Genomic DNA, 19,721 nt, shown 5'->3' with positions numbered 1-19,721 from the left:
TCACCACTTCCTCGTTCCAGCGTGCGCTCCACTGACGTCACTTCCTGCGGCGTAGCAGGAAGTGACGTCAGTGGAGCGCACACTGGAACAAGGAAGAGGTGAGGCAAAAGTTTCACCCCTCCTCATGGGCGGGCCGGCCCTGGCTACTGGCTGGGGGCTGCATGGAATTAACAACTGTAGAGAGCTTCAGGGGCCACCAGAAGGCTTGGTGGGCTGCATTTGGCCCCTGGGCCGGACTTTGCACATGCCTGACCTTGGAGAAAACTCAGGAGAAAAAGTTCAGGTGTCCTTTAACCTCCTTAGCGGTAACCCCGTGTGTGACACGGGGTAAGCCGCCGGAGGGTGCCGCTCAGGCCCTGCTGGGCCGATTTTCATAATTTTTTTTTTGCTGGACGCAGCTAGCACTTTGCTAGCTGCGCCAGCACCCCGATCGCCGCCGCCGCCCGCCCGATCGCCGCTATCCGGTGCGGCGCGCGGCACCCCCCCCAGACCCCTGCGCTGCCTGGCCAATCAGTGCCAGGCAGCGACAAGGGGTGGATCGGGTCTCCCAATGACGTCCCGACGTCGGTGACGTCATCCCGCCCCGTCGCCATGGCGACGGGGGAAGCCCTCCAGGAAATCCCGTTCTTTGAATAGGATTTCCTGATCGCCTATCGCCGGAGGCGATCGGCGGGGCTGGGGGGATGCCGCTGAGCAGCGGCTATCATGTAGCGAGCCCTGGTCTCGCTACATGATTTAAAAAAAATAAATAAAAAAAAAACTGCTGCGCTGCCCCCTGGCGGTATTTTTCATACCGCCAAGGGGGTTAAACAATGTACTGCTACTTTATTCAGTATCATTACAATATTGCTTGGATGGAAAGGGGCAAGGCACAGACTAAGCTCTTGGAGAAGATTACAGTTTGCTGCTCTTGAGGTCTGCTAGAGGAAATGGGTGGTGAAGTAAGTTGACTCTCACCAGTTGCTTAAAAGGAACCCAAGGTATAAGACCTATAGAGGCTTCCATATGCATTTACTTTTAAGAAATACCAGTTGCCTGGCAGTCCTGCTGATCTTTCTGGTCAGCAGGGTCTAAATCACATACCTGAAATAAACATGCTAATCTTGTCAAATTTTCATAGGCATGCTTGTTCAGGATCTATGGCTTAAAGAGAATCTGTATTGTTAAAATCGCACAAAAGTAAACATACCAGTGCGTTAGGGGACATCTCCTATTACCCTCTGTCACAATTTCGCCGCTCCTCGCCGCATTAAAAGTGGTTAAAAACAGTTTTAAAAAGTTTGTTTATAAACAAACAAAATGGCCACCAAAACAGGAAGTAGGTTGATGTACAGTATGTCCACACATAGAAAATACATTCATACACAAGCAGGCTGTATACACCCTTCCTTTTGAATCTCAAGAGATCATTTGTGTGTTTCTTTCCCCCTGCAGCTATCTTCCACTGAAGTGTCAGGCTGTTTCTTCCTGCAGAGTGCAGACAGCTCTGCCTGTATGTAATTCCTCAGTATGTGAAAGCCCAGCCAGCTCAGAGGAGGATTTATCCAGCTTGTAAAAGATAAGAGAGAAGAGAGAAGTTGCACTAATCTAAATAATACACAGGCAGTGTGCAGAGAGGGGCCTGGAGGGGGGAGATGCATCACAGAACCACAACACTGAAGAACTTGGCAGCCTTCCAGACACAGGCCGACAAGTCTGACAAGAGAGAGATAAGTTGATTTATTACAGAGATGGTGATAGTAGAACGTGCTGCAGTAAGCCAGAACACATTAGAATAGCTTTTGGAACTTGTAGGATGATAAAAAACAGGATGCAATTTTTGTTACGGAGTCTCTTTAAAGTATTAGAGGCAGAGGGTCAGCAGGACAGCCAGGCAATGTGCATTACTTAAAAGAAAATAAACATGTCAGCCTCCATATCCATCTCACCTCAGGTTCCCTTTAAACAGAGCATTATTTGACATCAGCTACTATAAAAATGATTTATTTGACATCAAAGAGACTATATATAGAGAAAATTATGGTATGTCACAAGAAAAGGAAACCATTTGTCCCAGGACTAAAGCTTTAATGCTAGTCAGAAAGAAACAACATGATAAGCCAATCAATCACATTCTGATGTGAAATAATTATATCAGCAGGAAACTGTGTTGGTTTTTGATATGAAATACTGAACATTTGAAAAACCAGTAACATTTTTATAAGACAAGATCTAATAAAAGATGGTATCCTGGACAATTCTTTCATTTACGTTGCAAGTGATGATCAGGAACAAACATTGATTGTTTCTTAGATAACTTTTAGGCTAGGTCCACACTTGTACGTTGCAGATCGGATCCGTTTGAAATGGATTCGAATGGGTAAATGTTCTTTTTTCCTCCGCATTTCTGCGTGATTGCAGAAAAATATAGAAACATTTGCTGGGGGGGGGGGGCGAACTGGAGGGGGAAGCAGACAGAATGGAAGTGACAGCGGTCGGCAGGGAGGGGGGTCCCCCCCCCCCCCCCTCCCCGTTAACCTGGGTCCCCTGCCCCTGTTCCCCTCCAGCTATTTGCTCAAAACTTGTTAAAGTATAATACAGTATATGCATCGAGTGGGGATGCTACTTCTCTCCTTGCGTTCCACCGCGCGCCGCTTGATTTCCTGCAATGGCGCCCTCTATACTTTGGAGGGCGGCATTGCAGGAAGTGACGCAGCGAGCAGAGGAAGTAAGGAGAGAAGGTAGGCTTCCCCGCTCGCTGCGTACATTATATTTTAACAATTTTTGCACAAATAGCTGGAGGGGGAGCGTGGGCGTGGGGACCCAGGTGAGGGGGGGTAGACCCCCCCTCCCTGCCGACTATGTCACCTCCGTCCTGGCTGCTACTCCCTCCAGCATGGTGGCCCCCTCTCCACCCACAGGCTAGGAGACAGAAACGGATCCGTTTCTGTGTCCAAAGATGCCTGTGTAGAGGGGAACCGTTTTGCCATAGATTTTCACTACCCCTCTGTGTATCTGGATCCATGTGCGGTCCGTGAAAATCATGCAAATCCGGACCGTCCGTTCAGTTTTTCAAAACGGATCCCCCTGTACGCAGACAGATCCGTTTCGAAATTGAGTGAAGACGGCTGCTATTTTTAACAATGGTGTCCGTGGCTCCGTTTTTGATCCGGGAAAAAAAAACGGAGCCACGGATACGTTTTCAAAACAAGTGTGAACCTACTCCTAAGGACAACTGTAGTGAGCGGGATATGGAGGATGCCATATTTATTTCCATTTATGCAATACATCAAGATGGCGCTGCACATGGTCGCCACGGCCACAGGGCTCCGGGCTTCGTTCAACTTTCTTTTGTAACCCTATCTTCTAGCTCACCTCCGAGCCCCTCTGCCTCCGGGGTAAGTCGTGGAGGACACAGGCATGCTTGATTGTGCGTGCCTGACATCGGGAAGCAGTCCGTGGTCAGCCGGCAGTTCGGGCTATCAGCTGTGCGAGCCCACGTGCCCAGATCGGGGGTTGCCGGGAGACGCCACCGCTGCTAGGATGCTCTATGAGCTGCCGAACTTCCGATGCTGGTTGGGGCCAGACACCGCGCTCTTCAACTGCTGCCTGGGTCCGCCTCTCATCACAAGGGATCATCGCCGCGGCACACAGACGGGTCCTCCACCACTCATCATCAGCTGGTCGGGCCCACGTGCTCAGACCGGGAGATGTCACCGCTGCCGATCCACCGCTGCTGGTTGGGGCCAGACACACACCACACAGAGATCCTCAGGCCGCTGAGAGGGTCTCCACCAGCCTGCTCGGCCACCCTCGTTGAGGAGCTCCTCTCCTCCGAGCTCTCCAGTTCGCCGCAACCTCAGAGCGCCTCACAGCCTACCCCCATCTGAATCACCCCAGGGCCCCCCTGGCATCATCCCAGGGCCCCCCTGAAACACCCCTTGATCACCAGCGCCGCATCTCCGTCGGTGAGCTGCTCACTCGGGCACGGCCAGAACACCAAAGGGCCGATCGACTGAGGCGGCCGCCGCCACCCACGTGGAGCGCCCACGTGGAGCGACCAGGGGCCCAGGCAGGCACTGCTCATGCTCTGCTTCGCCCTGCCTCTGAGTCCTTCACCACCGCTGCCTGGAAGCCACCTCTGGCACATTCAGGATGCCTCCCCATCTGACCACAACAATCAGGAGGCACATAGCTGCTGCCCTGACCAGCCTGGGCCTGATCAGCTGAGCAGCCACCGCAATCCACGTGGAGCAACCACCACCACTGGGCCCCCTCTGCCCGCAACCACCAGCATAAGGACTCTGGACCTCCTCGGATCAAGCACATGGTGACTGATTATTGGACTGTACCAGGGGTTTTTAATCTGTTCAACCAAAAAGGTCCCTGCCTCCGCCTCTCGCTTTGGTTCTCTCTCTTCTTTCCTCATTCTCTCTTTAGCTATCCCTTCTCGCTTTATCTCTGCTGTCCGCCTCCATTTTTTTTCCCCCTCAGTTTCCTCTCTACTTTTCATGGACAATCGGAGCACCTGTCTCGTTGGGAGTGTGTCGCTGTGTAGCGTCCAGTGCCGAAAATGGCAGCACTCAGATCAGCTCTCAGGCTGCTCCTCCAGTCCCACTCTTCTCTGTTCCTGCTATCAGTGTATGTTTGCTCTGTTTGTATTACGTTAATTGTACGTATGTTTGCTCTGTTTGTATTACGTAAATTGTACGTTTATGCTGTAATGCTCTCTGTCTTGCTTTTATTTTGCTTTTACTGTTTATACGTATGTACCATGCTTACTGTATACAACTTTGCTCTGCTTAATTGTACGCACAAGCTGTAATGCTGTCCTATGTGTGCTTGTCCCATGTCTATGTATGTACCATGCTTAACCGTGCTCTTTGTTCTGTTTTTCACCAACGACCCTGTATGCGCCAAAACCAATTCCGGGTACAATCCACCGTTGTACTTGGCGAAATAAATTCTGATTCTGATTCTGATTCTGAATACCAGTTGCCTGGCTATTATGCTGATTCTCAGCACGGGCAGCACGGTGGCCTAGTAGTTAGCGCTCTCGCCTTGCAGCGCTGGGTCCCTGGTTTGTATCCCAGCCAGGTCAACATCTGCAAGGAGTTTGTATGTTCTCCCCGTGTCTGTGTGGGTTTTCCTCCAAGCATTCAGGTTTCCTCCCACATCCTCCCAAAAAACATGCGGATAGGTTAATTGGCTCCCTCCTAAAAAATTGTCCCTAGACTGCAACACATACACTCCACAATACACATATACACATAGCGCTATGGTAGGGAACTAGATTGTGAGCTCCTGTGAGGGACAGTTAGTGACAAGACACTATATTCTGTACAGCGCTGCGGAAGATGTTGATATAAATACTAAATAATAATAATTCTCTGCCTTTAATACTTTTAGCCATAGACCTTGAACACGCATATTCAGATCAGGTGTTTCTGACATTTATGTCAGATCTAAATAAACAAAGAAGGAGCCACCAATAACCGCACCAATCTGACAAGGGCCAAGGTATAAATCACATTGTGCTTTGCTTTGTGGAAGCCGCAAGACAGCGAATCGCGATATCGGGAGTTAAGGCCTTTCATGGGCTCTCCTTGAGGGATCTGTCTACTTCCTTTCTTGATGTGCACTACTTCACTGTTCCCCGCTGATGGACTTTACCTTTATCTTGTGCAATTTTTCACCACTCTCCATGCTTTTGGTTGCTTCAGTTTGCAAAGCACTTTATTATTCATCATATTTTTCACTAGGTTTGGTGATTTAATTCCTGGATTTCTCTTTTACTGACATTTATTATTATATTTATTGTTGTTACTTTGCACTATTGTCACTTTTGTATATTGTACCATTGCATATGGTACCTGGTTCGCACTATGCACTTGCATTATTGACACTTTATTCCCTCTTTTGGGGGGCCTGTATTATTATGATCATTTGATGTTATATTGCTATATATGCCCTACCATCAGATTTGCATGAATTTAAGTGTTTTTATATATATTCTTTTCAAATAAAGATGTGATTTATACCTTGGCCCTTGTCAGATTGGTGCGGTTATTGGTGGCTCTTTCTTTGTTTATTTTGGTCTGTTTCTCACTGTTCTGCACATTCTGAGTTATTTGTGAGGGCCTTTTGATGTATGATTATTGACCCTTGTGGTCTACTCCACTAATTTGTTTATATATGCAATGATGGTGCTTGCCCATTCCAGTGTGTAATTTGTGTCAGATCTAAAAACATTAGATGCATGCTTGTTTCTGGTGTTATTCAGACACTATTGCAGCCAGATCGGCAGAACAGCAGGCAATGGATATTGTTTAAAAGGAAATAAATATGGCAGCCCCCATATTCTTCTCACTTCAGTTGTCCTTTAAGAATTTTCTAGGTGTTGTCAGCATAAGATGCTGCTCAGCAAGATACTATGTTCACAGTATCAAGATGCTTAATACCTTAATCAGGATATCAAAGCAAATAAATAGGAGAAACAGCTGCCACTTACTACTAACTTTTTACTGTGATAATAATTTAAAATTAGATTCCTTTAAATGACCATTTTTGACAGTCTCTTAAACCAAGTCCTGTAAAAGAGATTCACTTACCTGGGGCTTCTCCCAGCCCCCTGCAGCCATCCTGTCCCGCGCCGCTCCTCTCCGATTACACCGACTGGGAGTCGGTGAGCCACTGCAGCTGTGCGGCCCTCCCCATGCTTGGCTTCGCTCGGATTCCCATCCGCAATAGAGTCCTGTGGACTGTAGGGGACCAGCGCAGGATAGGATGGCTGCAGGGGGATGGGAGAAGCCCCAGGTAAGAGAATCTTTTTTCAGCAATTAGTTTAGGTACACTTTAAAGCTCATCTCAAATGCAGAGAAATTTAATGTACAAAATATTCATTTTTACCTGTGCATTCATGAGCATAGTGTATATTAGCATTGCCATTTTCCAGAGTATTTTAAAAAGTACACCTTACCAATTTGGAAGAAACATTTTAGCCCACCAGCCACCACCACCACTACATGGAAAACTGGAGTGTCTGCAGGGAAACAATGCAATCATTGGCAGAGTATAAAGAAGAGTTCATGTAGAAAAGACAAATAACATTTATATTGCACTTTTTTTCCTGGCAGGTTCAAAGCACTTGAGCTGCAGTGCTCTATAGGCAGTAGCAGTGTTAGGCCTGGAACCCACTACAAGACGCAAATCGCTATCACAATCACTAGCTTTTTGAATTAGCATTTTGAAAGCAATTTCATGAGCATTTTTCGGCGATTTTGGTAGTGCTTTTAAAAAGTGTAAGCTTTTTGCCAGCGACTGTGATAACGATTTGTGATTAGGGATTTTAATTCAGATTGGTCCTTTCAAGTTATTATAATTTTTTTTACAATTTACAGTAATTTAAAATCGCACTCAAATCGCTATATGTAGCGATTCATGAGTGATTTGCCAGTGCTTCAATACTTTACATTGAAGCGCAAACACTCCCAAAATGCTGAGTGTCCTGCAACTGCGATTTTGCTAATCACTACTGTGGAATTTGTTACATTTATTTACACTGGCAGAGCGTTAAGGGAAATCGCTAGTGATTTAAATCGATCCATAAATGCTCAAAAAAAGTGAACTAGTGGGGTCCAGCCCAGAGGCATTCTAGTCCAAGAACTTCTTACTGAATAGGTGCTGGCTTAGGCCCCGTTCACACTTGCGGTTTTGTAAAAACCGCACCGGATGTCCGGACCGCACCGTAGCCGGACCGGACCTGATCCGTACGGTTCCGGTCCGGATCCGGTCCGTATGAACACGGTTGCGGTCCGGATCCGGTTTCTTAAAGAGATAACAACCTGTATAAATACCTGGGGTTCTGGGAGGTCAGCAGAAGCTCTGGGGTCATTGTTGGAGACAGGTGGACGTGTGGAGACCATCCTTGGATACAGAGACTGCAGTTGGGACCATGGATCCAGTCATTTTTTACTCTTATTACCTGGGAATAATCTCCTTCCTGTTGTTCACCTACTACTATGTGGGGAGAAGGCGTGCTCCTCGCAGGAGATGGTGGGTGCACCCTCTACTAGCCAGGAGGCAGAGGAAGGGAGAGTTCCAGGCCCTCTACCGGGACCTCAGACGACACCCACAGAAGTTCTACAGCTACACTCGGATGTCTATTCCCCTGTAAGTATTTAGGCCTAAATACACCAACCCCCACCATCCCTAAACACCCCACCCTCACCCCCACAACACCTCATCCCTGTATACCTAGCTAAACACACCACCCTGACCCCCACACCCCTGTATACCTAGCTATACACTACACCCCCACCCTCATCACAGGTGGGGTACATCACAGGTGCGTGGGATACATCACAGGTGGGGTACAGGTGGGTGGCATACATCACAGGTGGGGTACATCACAGGTGGGTGGGATACATCACAGGTGGGGTACAGGTGGGTGGGATACATCACAGGTGGGGTACATCACAGGTGGGTGGGATACATCACAGGTGGGGTACAGGTGGGTGGGATACATCACAGGTGGGGTACATCACAGGTGGGTGGGATACATCACAGGTGGGGTACAGGTGGGTGGGATACATCACAGGTGGGGTACATCACAGGTGGGTGGGATACATCACAGGTGGGGCACAGGTGGGGTACAGGTGGGTGGGATACATCACAGGTGGGTGGGATACATCACAGGTGGGTGGGATAAATCACAGGTGGGGTACAGGTGGGTGGGATACATCACAGGTGGGGTACATCACAGGTGGGTGGGATACATCACAGGTGGGTTGGATACATCACAGGTGGGTTGGATACATCACAGGTGGGGTACAGGTGGGTGGGGAACAGGTGGGTGGGGAACAGGTGGGTGGGCCACAGGTGGATGGGCAACACGTGGGTGACACAAATCAATAGCAAAAGTGGAATACATCACAAGCAAACAAAACCACAAGCCCCCCCAAACACTTGTAGTCAACATACCCTCTGTGCCTTGCTGTCTCTTGCTCAAGTTATCAAAGCCCTCCACATACAGCTTGGCAATTTTTTTCCACAGGCCTCTGCATTTCTTGACGTTGCTGTGGTCCGCATCCCCCTTGTCCCACAGGGCTGGTATCTGCTGCACCTGTAGGATGAGGTCTTCTGCTGTGTAGGGCCTCACCCCCTCATTTTCAGACAGATCGTCGGACATGTTGCTGCCAAAGAGCTCCAGCATGAAATCACTGCTGCTCCACTCTGTGAACGCTGGGCCCATGTGGTCCCCATCCAAAATGGCCACTATACCATAGAAAAAGCATAGGAAGTGGGGTAGAACGTCCGGTTTTTATAGCCAGTGTGTTGTGCGCTCTCCGGTTCTCATTGGTTTGTATTGGCCGGATGCAACAGTCCGGCTCCGCTCCGGATACGGCTGCCGGAGGAGCCGGACCAAAAAATAGCGCATGTTGGGTCTTACGCCGGAGTCCGGATCCGGTCCGGCTCCGGTCCGGACGAAACGGACGCATGTGAACGGACGCATAGACTTTCATTGCTATGCCGTGCGTCCGTTCCGCATGCGGTCCGGCTCCGGCACGGCGATTCCGGATGGAAACCGCTAATGTGAACCGGGCCTTATTGAACAGGAAAAGCCAAGGTTCAAACCCAGGTCTCTTGTGTCAGAGCTCTCAACCAGTAGAGATGGCTCGAACCTCCGATTTTCGGTTCGCAAACCTCAAATGCGAACCTCCACAAAAAGTTCGGTTTGCGCAAACTTTTCTAACTGCAATAGACTTCAAAGGGGGAGGAGAACTTTGAAAAATAGAAACATTTATGCTGGCCACAAAAATGATGTAAAAGATGTTTCAAGGGGTCTAACATCTGTGTTTTTGCATGGCGGAGTGGGATACACACCGAAAGTCCCGGGAAAAATCTGGATTTGATGCACAGCGGCGTTTTAAGGGCAGAAATCACATTGAATGCTAAATTGGAGGCCTAAAGTGCTTTTAAACATCTTGCATGTGTATACATCAATCAGTTAGTATAATTAGTGTACTGCTTCACACTGACAGACCAAACTCACTGTGTAACGCACCGCAAATAGCTGTTTGTGTAGTGACGGCCATGCTGGACTGGTGCGCACGATGGCCAGATTGCTCTACCTCAGTGATATCAGGTAACGTCTGACTGCCTTATCAACTTTCGATGGTTCTTTCTCTACCATTGTTAAAGCTTACATATATTTTTTAAATGACTTTTTCTGCTGGCTGTTCAGTACCTTTAACGAGAATCTGTTATGGGGGGCAAGTCTGCCATTCATTCAACCGTGTGAAACTTTCGATGGTACTTTCTCAGTACCATGGTGACCACAGGTAATGGCCGGGGAATCAGGGTTCGATTCTGGTCCGGAGTGGGAGCCTAAGAAACGGCTACCACCACACATCCAAGGAAGGACCCATTGTGCTGCATAAGTAATGTACCTGCCTTGACCGTGCTTTGCAGACCAGGCATCTGTGGTCACATGGACCCTTGACCCAACGCTGTGTGCCAGAGATGACGCCACTTGCCTTTAACGAGAATCTGTTATGGAGGGCAAGTCTGCCATTCATTCAACTGTGTGACTGATAAACATATTACTTTCTTAGTACCATGGTGACCACGGGTAATGGCCGAGGATTCAGGGTTCCATTCCGGTCCGGAGTGGGAGCCTAAGAAACGGCTACCACCACACATCCAAGGAAGGCAGCAGGCACGCTGTGGGCAAAGGAGCAGGAACGGCTACCACCACACATCCAAGGAAGGCAGCAGGCATGGCATGCAATTCCCGACTCAGGGAGGTAGTGACAAAAAATAACAATACAGGAGGACTTTCGAGGCCCTGCTGTATATGAGATGAATCAACTTTAAATCCTTTAACGAGAATCTGTTATGGAGGGCAAGTCTGCCATTCATTCAACTGGGTGACTGATAAACAAGTTTCCATATTGGTGACCACGGGTAACGGCCGGGGAATCAGGGTTCTATTCTGGTCCGGAGTGGGAGCCAGAGAAACGGCTACCACCACCACACATCCAAGGAAGGCAGCAGGCACGCTGTGGGCAAAGGAGCAGGAATGCTATGTCTTATATCCACTTATTGCACGTTTTGCATAGCATGTATATGTACCTGCAAGTTTGAAATAAAGCAGCTGACAGCAGTGCCGACTTTCATCTTTCCTCCACGCTTTACAGATTAGCTGTGTAGTCAGAGCACGCTGCCTTGCACTGCTGACATACGAGGTGTTTGGATCCTAACACCCATGGGCGTAGCAATTAGGGATGGTCGCAAATGTCGATTTCCAATTCTGCAGAAATTCCGATTTCCGCCAATGCTGATTACCGATTTCGCGGATTTCCGATTGGTTTCCGATTTCCGAGTTCGAGTTTCCGAGTAGTGGGTATGTTGGTCATTTTTTGCATTCTGTGATTGGCCAAATACTTCCAAGTTGACTCTGCATTCTCTGATTGGTCCAATGTTTCCGAGTTCTGTGATTGGGCTAAAATTACCGAGTTGTGGTAATTAATGCAGTATTTTCACAGAAATCCGATTTCCAACCAGTTTCCATTTTTTCGAGTAGTGGGGCTTTTTTTTAAACATTTTTTGAATTCTCTGATTGGCCAAATACTTTCGAGTTGTTTCTGCATTTTCTGATTGGTCCATTGATTTTGAGTTCTGTGATTGGGCTAAACTTAACGAATCTGATTTCCGAGTTCCGTTTTCCGAGTTCAGTTTTCATATTTCCGAGTTCCGATTAGAAATTCAGATTTCCGATCGGAAATTCGGAAATTTCAATTTCGCGAAATCCGAATGAGCATCCCTAGTAACAATCACCCCTGCGACCCTTGTCATCGCAGGGGGGCCCAGAGGCTTTGGGGGCAACTCTTCCTCCCTCTCCCCAACCACAAGTGCAGCCAATTAGCAAAAAACATCCCGGCCACCTCCTCCCGACATGCAGAGTGCCTTGTAGCAGGAGTGTCTGTCATTTTTTCCTGCTTCTAGATGCTGCTTCACAACAGAACAATCTCTGCTGCCATGCGCTGGCTCCCAATCACGTGACCCCATGCGGTTCGGGGACCAAGGGGGCCCCATGGTATCATTTTTGTAGTAGAGCCCTATTAAGTTACGCCCCTGCCGACACCCCCTCAGAGCCAAAACACCCCCCCTTCTCTTGCTATCACATACTTTACACACCACTGATGTATCATGACCCTGTCTCAGATATAAAGCAGGTCTATGTACCAGCCTAAGCAGGATCATCCCCAAGGCAACCACTGCTACTTCCTCTGACTACTCTCCCACCTCAGAAGACTGTAGGAGGAAGCATTAGGCTGGCACCTTGCCTTGGGCCCCATTTCATTTTAATCCTTTCTAGGTGTCAGTGTGTTGTCATCAGCATAACTATTTACCCCATTCACAATTTAGCCCTTTGCTTTCCTTATTTTTTGTTTCTGCCCCACCACACACTTAGCAGAATCTTTTTCACTAAAGTAGCCTTTTTGGAATCAGATCACAAAAAAGTCAGCTAGTCTTAAATTTTATTATGTCCTGTTAGCCTTTACCATGGCTTCCAACAATAAATCGTTATTAATTCAATATTTTGCATGAGGGTAATTATGTTATTTTTTTACAGATTGGACTAACAGATGAAATGAGAGGTAGAAAAGGTAGAATATGGCAAAAATAATGCATTTTAAGGGATACCTAAAAATGAGGTTTGAGGCAGGGTTCACACTTGTCTTTTAGTTTTCTGCACGCATTTTTCTCCATGTGTTTTCCTCAAATCATGTGCGTTTGTATGCAGAAAAACATGCACTTTTTTTTTTCAAAGCAACTAATGTAATAAGATATTTTTAATGCATGCACCTATTCAGTAAGGAGTCCCTGGGCAAGACTCCCTAGCCCTGAAGGGTGGCCTACTGTGGCTGCAGCTCTCGTGCACTTTGAGTTCAACAGGAGAAAAGCATTATACAAATGCTAAAAATGTTATTATTATTTTACAGTCAACCAGTCCTCAGCTCAAAGCAACAGACATATTTTCAGCCATTACACAACACTTTAATTTTGTTATAAAGATGGGGTGCGATGTTACTTTTGTTATATAAACATATAGTAGAAGCACGCTGTCTGTCAGCTTCCATAATATGATATAAATTGACCTATTTCACATCATCATCAATGGGGTAGGCCAAAGCATCTCATGGATTACCTATTTCTGGTTTAACCCGTTTAGTACCCCATATGTTTCTGGCTCCTTTTTCACAGAATTCATTCTGGGATTTCTGGGATTGGCTCACAGTGATCACAGGGTCGTACGGACCTCAGCTGTTCTGTTGCTAGGACAGCTATGCAAGTTGGTTGCGATGGCACCAGAGTGAGAGTGGCATGAGTGCGCGGTGGCGGGTGTTTGAAATCTATGCCCTGGCAGTGATAACAGACTGTAAATAGGGCTTAAATTTCAATCACTTTGATACAGAAGCAGTTAAACAAGAATTGTCCATAATGGACATTAGGAGGAACCGAGCCCCTTTACTAGTTAACAGTCCAGTCAATAAAGCTTTTTTATTGAACAGAAAATGGATCTTTGGCATCCGATCCAATGTTGATTCCTGTGGGGGTAAGCTGATCTGCTCAGCACTGATATTCATACATGACTTTCCTTACATTTTTCCTAGACTTCTCAGTGTTTAAGAAAAAATATTTTCCACCCCTTCTAACTAGTGGCATGCACTAGAGCTATTAATAGATGTATTAATCAGACCACTGGAAAAAAATATGCAGTAAAGGAATAATCAGGGAAATGTATGACCTTCATGGATTAGATGAAACATATAAAAAAGGAGAACCTCTAATGAATGGGAAATAAAATATGCATCTTTAAACGTTTCATTGCTATCATTTCAGTTTTCAATTTCTATTTTTATACACAGCTAGAACAATTCGCATTTCACCTGCATTTCTATTGTGAATTTATATAACTCCTAATAACCAGGCAAACATACTATTTACACCTATGTACACAAAATAGGAAGAATAAGTAGCTGCACAAAATGATTCTAGTATAGAATGCTGTGTAAGGTTAATAGGCATGAACATTGCAAGCAATTATAGTAAGATCCCTTCCATACCTTCGCATAGGCAATGGACATTTTAATGTGTTTTTGTGTTGGTGTGCTATAACGCAACATGGGATGCTTTATCATATATTTATATGTGATTTTCATGTAGATTATTATAGATATAATTTAAACAGAAGCATAGATGGTTACATGCATATAAGGACAAGTAAGGGTTTTGTTTTTGCATGCATGAAAAAGGGGAGCGAGGAAAAATGGGCGCGGAGTTTCGTTTATAAAAATATTGTTAATATCCATTTTGTTAATAAAAAATAACCTGTATGATTTTAGAGAACAGAGCCAAATTCTGGTCCAGCGGTTTGTGGATAAGGGATACAACCCTGCGCATTTACAGGCCGTAGTGAATGAAGTATCCAGGATGGAACAGTCTGACCTATTACAAAACAGAAAGCCATCAGGAGGCAGGAGCAGAGAATTTGATCTACTGCTTGACTATAGCCATCAATACAGAGATGTTGAGTCGATTATTATGAAACACTGGCGCATTCTGCAACTGGATGGGACGCTGGGGAGGGCACTCCCAAAAAAACCTGGATTTATATACCGGAAGGCGCCCAATCTTAGGTCGAAGCTAGTTCCCAGCTTCCAGGACCCCCCGAAGGTAAATACGGCCAACCTCCTGGGTCAAAGGGGCTTCTTTCCCTGCCGGGATTGCAGAGGCTGTAGAGAGGCACAGCCATGTAGAGGGGACACTCTCACTGCAAAAAACACAGGTTACCAACACAGGATAAAACAATGCATCACGTGCCGCAGTAAGGGGGTGATATATGTTTTGATATGCCCTTGTGGGCTAGAATATGTGGGGCGCACCACCCGATCATTACACAAAAGGATAGGGGAACATGTGGCAAACATAATTAAAGGACTGGCCACACATAGTGTTTCCAATCACTTTAAAACACATCACAATAGAGACCCCGCTGGACTGAAGTTTATGGGGGTAGAGTCACATGTTAAGAGGTGGAGAGGTTCGAGTGTAGTGAGGGACATCTCCCAAGCGGAGGGGAGATGGATTTTTAATATGCGATCACTGTCCCCGAGGGGACTCAATGTAGATTTTGATTTAAATTGTTTTATTACAAATGATGTATGAATTTTTGAACACTGAGAATCCTGTGGCTCCTTTGTATATTTAAAGTGGGGGTCACACACTTGTTTACAATACCACACCAGCTAAGGGGAGGGGACATAGAGGCCAATTAAGGGCACAGTGTATGATGGGGAGGAGATACACAGCATTCTCACTCAGTAGGCGGGTGCCAATGGAGGCACTGCAGCATGTAAACTGAGGAGGTGTTGATATTTGGGCCTAAAGGAATCTTTTTGTGACTGTTGTCTGTAATTAGAGGGCAAGGTATTGCAGCCCAGGAATAAACAGCTATTGCCCAATTAAACAACAAGGTGCCTCAAGTAGAAGATCCTTAATGGAAACATGTAAGTAATAGAAGCAAATATATTGAGCTCCTTGTGCAAAGCCCCCTTTCATCTGGGCTTTGTCGACCCCTTGAGTATCATAGGGATGGTGATAGTGGCCACCTTTAACCAGTCCCCCATGTTGAAATTAATAGGCAAGATGGAGGAGTTGATTTCTATTAAATCTTAAATGTGTCCTTTTTAGTTTTTAGTTTTTGGTTTTTATTAACAAGATTTTTTATTCCGAATGAAAAAGATAATGAAAATCATTGAACCAGAATAAACAAGAAAAAACTGGAACATTGGGATTTTTTAAAATATAAAATATATTCTTAAACAAGGGTGTTCCACCCTTATGTTCAATCATGAGTTGATATACTGGCAAACCTAGCTTTAATAAGTTAGCTAAATGGCCACAAGATGGCACTGTTTTAGACTGTAAGATTTTCTTCAGCCAAAAGGGTGGAAGTTAGTTATCTGGCCACAAGATGGCATTAACCCTCATCACAGGTTTTAGTCATCAGATAGGGCCGGGACATCAGTGTTCCAGACGGCCACTGATGACGTCATAATAAGGAAGTAGTGGATGCCTAGGCACCCATAGACTACACAATAGAGCTAGCCCTCAGTATAAAAGACGTCAGCGCCCTAGTGACGTCAGCCCCTGATGAGTCCATTGGACGAAACGCGTCGGGCGTGACCAGGAGCGCTGGGGTCACTGGGATCTGGAAGGTCAGGAGACAGGCTGCCACGAGGAGCGGGGAAGTTCGGGACGCCGACACCGCCAGCAGAGAAGCTTTATTGCTAGGCTGCAATGCCTGAAATGCCTGTTATCTTCCTACACAAGTGAGTGCGCTGATATTGCGCAGGCCATAACTTTTAACCCAACGGTTTTATGCTATGTGTGTTCTTATATGTTTTTCATGTGGAACTTGTCATTAAATATGGATCATCCAATTGTGAACTAAACTATCGTGGAAGTGTCATTGGAGTTGGCCGCTCTATAGGCTAAGCGCTAGACCCACCTGGACTGTGAGGTGGTGTCAATCTGGTGAGCTGCTAGTGTGGAGGGGCTGTAGAGACCACGAGTGATGCACAATTGAGCACTTATGCACGTGTGGGGAACTGTACTTTGCGATTCACAGTAATGCACTATGTGCGATTGTTTTTTCTATGTTTAAATTGTAGAAAAGAAGAGGAGCGCTGTCACAGCACTATAGACTGATATTCAAGGACTTGTGATAGCGAACACTCGATTGAAGCATATGCTATTGCACCCGTTTGTACTTTGGCAGGCGCAGTTTGTGTTTATTATATATTAATAAAAATATTGTTAACATCTACTGATATTCTTCGTTTATTTAAGTGTAGATGATGTATATTATCGTAACAATATTGCCGATTGAAAATTGGTAATAACGATAATAAAGCAGTAGAAAATCTTACTAATATTTTTACTACAGCTTAACCTAACCCTACTCTCACACAGAACCCTCAACTACTGATGCCTAATCCAAAGATACTCCCCCCCCCTGGGGCCTAACCCTAAGACCTCTCCTAGGGGTGCCTAACCCTAACCACCCCCCTACACACATAACTACACACAAACACCCTTCCCGACGCCTAATCCTAACCACCACCCCTCCGCACAAACACCCTTACAAACGTAAAATGTGTATGTAAAAACTATAAATTATTTGATAATGTAACAGTTGTACATACAAACAAAATAATATTACAAAAACTATAAGGTTGCCAGTTTCAAAATGATAACATATCTAAAAAATGTAATATTGTAATGTTGAAAACGATATTTATCAGTCGCCCAAATTTTTGCTTTTGGCGCCGTATTAACGATAGTTGCATTAGCCTCTTCTGTGGCACCCAAATAGTCCATTAGCCATGGGCGCCCAAATTTCTGCTACCTTTTTTTTGGGAGCATATTCATTTAAAGCGCACTGCACTAGACTTTCAAACTATATGCAATTTTGGGAAACTTCATATAAAATACAGCCAGGAATGGTTTTGTATGGCACAGTACAGAAAGTGCATACTACTAGTGATGTTGCGAAATTTTCAGTTTGCGAATGCTGCAAACGTATGCGAACCAGTGCTACCACTGTGGTTGCAGAAAGAATCTGCACTGAGCACACCGAACACAGGCCTAACTAATGCTATCCCTGTCAGCACCTCACTCTCCCTGATCTGCCACTGATAGGTGGGGATGCGGTCCAGGTGGGAGGGATAGCTGATTGGCTGCCATGTGTCTGCTGACTCTGTGGTGAGGGGTCAATTTTTGGCTCCATTATAATGTATAGGGGGTGGGTGGAACACACCATATGTTCTTGAACAGACGCAAATGCGAACAACCAATATTCGCCGGGAATTGCCTGCCGGCAGTGCCGGGCCAACAGTTTGAGCTATCTCTACATACTACCTGTAAAAAGAATAGGCAAGGATTAAAAGCTCTGTTAGGATTTTACTGCTACATGTGTTTCCACGTGGAAGTTAATTCCTTGTTTCTTATTCCAGAGACACAAAAGAAGGTTAGAGGAAGACTATGTAGAATGACTGGAAATCACAGTTTCCTCTTCCAGCTGCCAATGGGACAGGCTCCTTACTGGAGTTTAATTCCCAATTTCTGTATTTACAACAGCTGAAACATTTTCAAATACAACTCACTTCTCATTGTAGTTTCCCCATCACAGACATTACAGTGAAGGCCATGGGGAATGGTCTCCTGTACTAATCAGCAAATAAAAGTAAGTAGGACCAGTAGTGTATCTTAGGAGCCAGTGCGAGTTTTACATTGGGCCACCTCAAGCACTCTATACATAACAATTGACATTGAGCACCAAAGCCTGCCAAGGACAGCTGCAGTGTCAGAGAGGTGTAGGTTTGGAAGGAGAACAACCTAATAATAGTTACAACTATCCAGCACATACCAGTTTAACACCAATAAAGAGCTAATACAGTTGTTGAAAGAGGGCACCAACTGGGCCCCTCTGATCCAGGGGCCCTGGTGTGGACACTACCCCTGCAGTTTTTTGCTACGCCACTGAGTAGGACAAAAGTAATAGTAACAGTACTCATAATATACCAATGTTAGCATTGTAGTCCCCCAAGGGTTAGTGTTGTGCCCAGTTCTCCTTAATTTAAAGTGAAGCCCCTTGTCCATGGTATGGGCAAAGGGCAGGCTCTGGGGAGAAAAGGAGATTTTACCACTCCTCTCTTCCAGAGCCCCTAAATAACATTGACCAAGAGGGTTACTATAGTTCAGAAAAACAATAATTTACCCTCTGCACTCCATCACTCACAGCAACCTGGAATTCTAGTAATGATAAAAACAGCATTTTGATTCCAAGTTGCTCTAATAAAGGATATTCACTTACAAAATAGATTGCATGCAAAAGCATTCTGTACTAAACCCTTTCAACAGCGATGAGGTTCCATCCGTTCAAAAGGTACCCTATTCTACCCACACCAGTCAGCAAGCAAGCAAACATTTCACGCACTTTAACCTTGGTGTAGGTAGAGTAGGAACACAGGGAAACTCAATACTGGTGTAGGTAGAGTAGGAACACAGGGAATCTCAATACTGGTGTAGGTAGAGTAGCAACACAGGGAATCTCAATACTGGTGTAGGTAGAGTAGCAACACAGGGAATCTCAATACTGGTGTAGGTAGAGTAGGAACACAGGGAATCTCAATACTGGTGTAGGTAGAGTAGGAACACAGGGACTCTCAATACTGGTGTAGGTAGAGTAGGAACACAGGGACTCTCAATACTGGTATAGGTAGAGTAGGAACACAGGGACTCTCAATACTGGTGTAGGTAGAGTAGGAACACAGGGAATCTCAATACTGGTGAAAAAGTTTAGTACAGAATGCTTTTGCATGCAATCCATTTTGGAAGCGAATAGCCTCCATTAGTGCAACTGAAAGTAACTTACAATCTAGTTGTTTTTATTGTTACTTTATTGAGTTCTGGCTTACTATAAGTGTTTGAGTGTAGATGGTTAATTATTGTTTTGTATGTAAATTGACCACACCCTTCAGCACATCCTTTTCCCATTAAATCCTGGGCTCTTATCAGGATGAGCATAGCTACCCTTGCTTGCTAGTATAGCTCAGTGTGCCAGAGGCATTATCACTCATCCCTTATCAAAATGTATTAATATATTG

At 45.7% G+C, this 19,721-nt stretch overlaps 1 long non-coding RNA gene across 4 annotated transcripts in view; it reads left to right on the top strand.

Moving 5' to 3' along the window:
• The window catches only part of LOC137570543 (uncharacterized), a 95,874-nt gene that overhangs the window by 17,599 nt on the left and 58,554 nt on the right, over positions 1-19,721 (top strand). The window lies entirely within an intron of this gene.

The sequence above is a fragment of the Hyperolius riggenbachi genome, chromosome 4, assembly GCF_040937935.1.
Source record: "Hyperolius riggenbachi isolate aHypRig1 chromosome 4, aHypRig1.pri, whole genome shotgun sequence".
In the NCBI taxonomy this organism is placed as follows: Eukaryota; Metazoa; Chordata; class Amphibia; order Anura; family Hyperoliidae; genus Hyperolius; species Hyperolius riggenbachi.
The sequence above is the reverse complement of the archived record's forward strand: the minus strand, read 5'-3'. Positions and strand labels throughout refer to the sequence as shown.